Source organism: Vicia villosa, linkage group LG1 (genome assembly GCF_029867415.1).
Source record: "Vicia villosa cultivar HV-30 ecotype Madison, WI linkage group LG1, Vvil1.0, whole genome shotgun sequence".
NCBI lineage: Eukaryota > Viridiplantae > Streptophyta > Magnoliopsida > Fabales > Fabaceae > Vicia > Vicia villosa.
In genome coordinates this window covers 200,496,255-200,503,067 of record NC_081180.1, presented here as the reverse complement: position 1 = coordinate 200,503,067, position 6,813 = coordinate 200,496,255, and positions in this window count along the sequence as shown.

The window sequence follows — 6,813 nt, the reverse complement described above, 5'->3', positions numbered from 1 at the left end:
TGATGACCATCCCTTAAAAATAAAAGAATGGCTCCTGATGGCCATGCTTCGAGAATGAAGACTTCTAAGTTCGTTATGAAGATAATGAATACTGAAGCTAGTAGAAGTGTATGTCTTCGAGGACTTAGACAAAATTTATGAAATATGTTCAAGTATTACTACTTAGCGTCTTTTCGTAGTGTTTTTAAATACACTGCCACGCGTCGAAGAAGGACTCAAGCGGGAAGATTTGAAATTCGAAGACGGTTTCGTAACTGTCTAAATAACAGATGGCGTCCCTGAAGTCCTTATGAGAAACGTGGCATTAGATTAGCGTAGGACCGTTAAGGTCGAAATTAGTATAAATAGGAATCTTAATGTTAGGATTCTGTGTGTTCATTTTGTACAAATCACTCACATATTACTCAAGTATCAAGTGTTAAGAGAAAGAGTTCGTTGAGAAAATGTACGTATGACACCACCATTTTAATACATGTGTATTCTCTTTCGTTTTCAAATATCTTTCAGTATTATTGCATTTCATTTACTTCTTGCCATTTACATTTCTGTATTTTTACTTTCATGTCATTTACTTTTGAAGTATTTAATATTCCTGCATTTTAAGATTCTTTAAGCTTTAACAATACTTTCGTTTCATATGTTATTTTACTTATCCTTTCACTGAAATTATACTTACGTATAACCAAGTGATTGTCAAGATTACTCGTTTTATTTGAAACAATTCTTATTAACGAAGACGAATCATGACTATGGTTCGAATGACCATTGATAACAATCTTTTTGACTATGTGTCCTAGGATCAATCTAGTCGATCCTGCGAGTAACCAAATCATATTTATTATAGTTTGGAAGACTAGCGGTTGTTTACCGGAAATCACCGTAAACAGCTGGGCATTAGACTTAATTGGAGAAATCCTTCCCACATCATCCAAGGGCCAGAGATATATATTACTAGGAATAGACTATTTCACAAGTTGGGTTGAAGCAATACCACTAGCCAATGTAGACCAAGAGGCTGTGATTGAGTTTATTCAAAAACATATATTGTATAGATTTGGAATCCCAGAAAGCATAACTGTAAACTCGGTTTTTTGAGCGAACTGACTCCTTGCTCTTTTTTTTTATTTATTTTTTTTATTTTTTTGCAAGAGTCGCCACCGACTTTTATTTTATCCAAATAGGAAAGGCATAAAAGAACAGGAAAGACCTTTTGACAGATTTTGGGTTCGGGGGGTTGGTTATACAAAGGGAAGGTTTTAAGCACCCTTTGTATCCATGGTTATCCATGGGCTCTTAATTGCTTAGCTCACTTTTGATTTAAAAATAGAAGAAGTGAAGATGACGGAAACATAAACAATGCGTCCAAATGGACAAAGAAAAAATAGCGGAAGCATAAATAATATGTCCAAATGGACAAAGAGAAAATAGCGGAAACATAAATAATATGTCCAAATGGACAAAGAAAAATAGCAGAAACATAAATAATATGTCCAAATGGACAAAGAAAAATAGCAGAAATATAAATAATACGTCCAAATGGACAAAGAAAAAATAGCAGAAATATAAATAATATGTCCAAATGGACAAAGAAAAAATAGCAGAAATATAAATAATATGTCCAAATGGACAAAGAAAAAATGACAGAAACATAAATAATATGTCCAAATGGACAAAGAAAAAATGGCAGAAATATAAATAATATGTCCAAATGGACAAAGAAAAAATGACAGAAATATAAATAATATGTCCAAATGGACAAAGAAAAAATAGCAGAAATATAAATAATATGTCCAAATGGACAAAGGAAAAATAACAGAAATATAAATAATATGTCCAAGTGGACAAAGAAAAAAATAACAGAAACATAAATAATAAATAATAAAATAAAGCATAAAGCAAGAAATATAAAGAACAATATAATAAAATGCGGAAATTAAAGTCAATTGTTAGTATGTTAGCACGTGAATCATCTTGAAGCTAGTCAAGTATATTCACGATGTTAGTGAAGATCGATGGTGAGTGAATGATGATCTCGGATTTAAAGTTAATGAAAATTTATCAGAAGCTTAATAGAATCATAGCGACTACACGATAAATTTCCAAAAGTCTTAAATCAACTGCATACAATCTCTGCCATATTTGATCTTTTATTCTGATTCGGGACAAAGGAAAAAGATAAGAAATAATATCAAATAATATACAAAAATAAATATAAAACAAATTAAACTTAATTCATTCTTTTTGTGATTTTTTTGGAATTGATTTTAAGTTAATTAACAAGCTAATTAAACAAATAATTATACAAATAATTAAACTTAACAAGAAAAATAAATCTAGTTATGTATAAAATTAGTATATGATATATAAACCTAATTTAAAAAAATAAAATATTTTTTTTCGAATTTTTTGATAGGTTAGAAATAATTAAAAAAAGCAAATATATACATAATTACTAATTAATTAAGCAAAATAAATTAACTATGAATAAAAATAAAATATTTTTATGTCAAATATTAGATTATAAAAATATAAACCTAAATCTAAAAGGAAAATATTTTTGGAGTTTTTTGATTGGTTGAAAATAATTAAAAAGCAATATTTACATAATTACTAATTAATTAAGCAAAATAAATTAATTATGAAAAGAAATAAAATATTTTTATGTTAAAAATTAAATAAACATTTTATCAACTTAAAACTAAAATTAAAACTTTTTTTTTGAGAAATTGAAAATATGCATAAATATGGAGTTTTTAATTCATGAACTCCTAACACTACTACATATTAAAAATTACATTGTACTTACTCTATGATGTCCCAAGAGTGGAATAGAGTGATTGAAATTGATTGAAAGTGGCTATTTGAATGAGCCTTGATTTTTACAAGTTTCTTGAAACTTTTGCAAAAAATATAAACTTAAACTATGACTTTGTGGTGATTGTTGTTGTTCTTTGCTTGTTCCTCTCTTTTTTTTCCTCTCCTTGAATGAAGAAAATGAAGCTCTATTTATAGGCAAATGATTTGATCTTGAACCCTTGCAAGTTGGAATTTTCATTATTGATTTTGTGGAAAAAATATGATAATGGAATATTTTCAATGAGTGCATTTCTTAACCATGGTTAAAACAATCAAGTGTTATTCTTTCCAATCTCAAATATTATCTTGAGGCATCTTTGAATTGGTCTTGATTGGCAACCATAAGCATCTTTGATAATATCTTTGAATTATCTCACTTTAATTGAATTTTAAATGAATAAAATTTAATTAAAATGAAATAAAAGTGTCATGAATCATGGATAGGTCGTGGATGCCCTTTAGACATATGGGAATCAAGATTGAATTACAAAAGAATTGGCCTTTTTGAAAAAGAATCAAGTTTTGGTCATTACTTGTTTCATGCATTTTTCCAAAAAAGGTCAACTTCATCAAGGCATATCTCCCTCAATTTTGATCCTATGAAAGTGTTCTTTTACTTTATGGAAAGCCCAAGATGTCCTCTACAAGCCACTTTGGAATCGTTTTTGCATTTGGAGAAGTTATCTTGATGATATGGGCTTTGACAAAAAACTGCTTTTTGTTGACTTTGAAAATGACCTGTAATGTTTTGGCTTATATCTCTTAGGCGGACGCATTTCTTGACCTTGGTCCCAACATCAAAGTTGTAGAGAATTTAATTTCCTTGAGAATGAGATTTGGTTGGAATTTTTCTGATAAATTATGAGAGAGTTATGGTCGGTCAAAGTTCAGTTGACTTTTAGGTAAAAAACTCTAATTTTGCAATTTTGAGTTTTGTCGATTTCTGAACTTTTCTTGATGAATTATGATCAACCATTGATCACATGATGAATCTTTTGACAAAATATGGATGTTGACAAAAAATTGCATTTTTGACTGTCTGTTGACTTTTTGGTCAAACTGGTCGTCTGTTGACTGTTTGAGCTGTTGACTGTGCGTCTGAGCGAATCGAAGTTTGAAAATTTTCCTGGTGGTACTTTGAGACATATGGAGATCCATGAAATCCATTTGAGGTCTCAAAAACTCGTTCTCCAGTATAATCTGAAACCCGGACTCCGCGCCTGCAAATTTTAATTCTGTACCAACTGCGTCAGCATTATTTATCTGAAAATAAATCTGAAATAAACAGTGTATGAAGTGATAAACAGTATTTGGCGTTTATGTAAGAATAAATTTAACAGCGAACCAAAATACTGTATAAAAAATTCTAAAAATGGAGTATTCATAAAATCAGGATATTTATGAAATAAAAATCCAAGATTGTATAAAACTCCAAATTTTTAGACAGAAGTCTGTTGACTTCTCTTTGAAAAAAAACGCGGGCAAATTTTGGGGTATAACAATAATGATCATAACACTTAGAAAATGATGGGATCTCAGAGGTCAAAAATTGGGGTGCAACAGATGCCCCTATTTAAGTTTCTTCTATCCGGAGGTGTGAAGATTTGAAATCTTCGTTTCGACGTGATTGAAGAGACTTAAATATATATAAAAACACAATTTTTGAACCTGAGATGCAATGTAATGCTTATGATTATGAATGCATATGATTTCCACGAGATGGAAACAGGACACCACAGGGGAGAAATAAACAGACTCCGTTGGGGAAAAGGTATAAGTCATCCAGGAATAGAATCGGACTTCACAAAAGAAAGAAACAGTCGACAGAAGCTTTCAAGAGTAAAACGTGAAAGGAACTTTGGACAGGAAATCAACAGAGACGTTCAGAAAGAAAAATCTCTAGAACCCACATCAGAAATAATTCAAGAGTAAAACATGAATGAATTTGGAAAGGAGTATAAATTGACAGAGGCATTCAAGAGTAAAACATGATTGAACATCATCACAGGCAATCAAGACTAAAACATGATTGAATAGTATCAAAAGCAATCAAGAGTAAACCATGATTGGATAACATCATAGGCAATCAAGACTAAAACATGATTGAATATTATCAAAAGCAATCAAGAGTAAACCATGATTGGATAACATCATAGGCAATCAAGACTAAAACATGATTGAACATCATCAAAGACAATCAAGAGTAAAACATGATTGGACAATATCAAAGGTCATCAAGAGTAAAACATGATTGAACAACATCAAGGGTAAAACATGATTGAGACACCAACCGAGAGTAAAGCACGATCAAACAACATCAAGAGTAAAACATGATTGAATATAAATAAAGATCAATCAAGAGTAAAGCGTGATTGAATAATATTAAAGGTCAATGCCAAGTAAGTTGGACTTTGATCTCAAGGTAAGATGTTGATAACAACAAGACTTGGAAAAATATAAATGAGCATGAATTTGTTTCTATGCATGATGTTAAATTTTTCTATGCATGATGAATGCTCAATGCAATGTAGTTATTTATGACAACTGAGAATGACTCTTTTGTGAGGCAAGATTGGAGCTTTGATTCCTCAACACGGGAACTCTGAAAAATCCTGCTTGGAAAGAAGATGCTTGATCAAACTTCTTGTCACACTGATAACTGTATTAAACAAATGATTCTTTGAAAAGGACTGATAAACTGTGCTTGGGGATTGCTGAAGAAGATTGTCCCTGATTGAATAATTGTTGCAAGTTAACTGATCATGGCTTCAGTTGAACTATGTTGGGGATGAACTGATCATGGATTCAACTCTTGAAATGAACGTTGGGAAGACTTGCCACAGTATACATCTTGAAGAGGATATTCTGATCAACAAATCTTGACTAAACATATGAACAACAGGATCTTGAAGTAACGTGCCCCTGATAGGATCACTGACCAAGTTTCTCGACTGTTTGAACTTCCTAGAAGATGAGTGCTTAATTGCAAATAAAATGTTCATTCAAGAATGGTAATTTTAATGCAATGCTCAAAACATATTTTTGAAATCAAAGTCACTTTGTAAAGAAAATGGAATCACTGTTCAAAATATAAAGGTTAAAACAATCAACGTGAAAGATGAAGCAAAGATATGGTATCAACATAAATGATTGGTAAATCTCTTGGGAGTCAGCTTACGCAACCTTGTTGTAGTATGCTTTCAAAATAAACCTTGCTTCAATTAGGGCTTTTGAAGGTTGTAACGTGGTCAGGTTCATGGTTTAAAAAATAAAAGGTATAAGGCTCAAAATTTTTGTAACCCACCCCATCTTCGTGATGATCTTCAGTCCTAAACCCAGTTAATTCAAAATATGCATTCAGGTTCCAAGAGACTTCTGGAATTTTTTACCTGTTGTAATGATGATAGTTCACAAGCCAAAAAAACTTAGAGATGGCAGTCACTTCTTCCTTTTGATAGTCACAACATTTTGTGGTTCAAGAACTTATTGACTTATCTCTTCTTTTTTCCTTCTTTTGATATCCCTAACTTTTGCCTGAACTGTTTATTTTGAACTTACAATCAGCGGGATGCCTTAATTTTTGCCTAAGTCATTTTTTGATTTTGACTTAGCAGGCTTTTCTTTTATTTTCATTTTTTGATACCTTTTTTTTGAAAGATAGTGACTACCTTGCTTAATGATTATAACGAACCATCATCGAATTTTGCTTGACGTTTCCAACATTTCTTTGATGTATGCGGAGGAAAGCTTGTGATTAAAACACTTGTTGAAAGGTGTATTGAATGATTCTCTTAAAATAGAATGCACAACCAAATTAACTGGGAACTATCCTGCCCCGGGTTAAAATGTGGGTTATTTCGTATAGAAAGAAACACCAACTTCTAGGCTCAAAGGGGTTGACGAGGGATTAACTTCCTTATTTCTCCAGTGTTTGGGAATTGAAACAATGCCTGTACA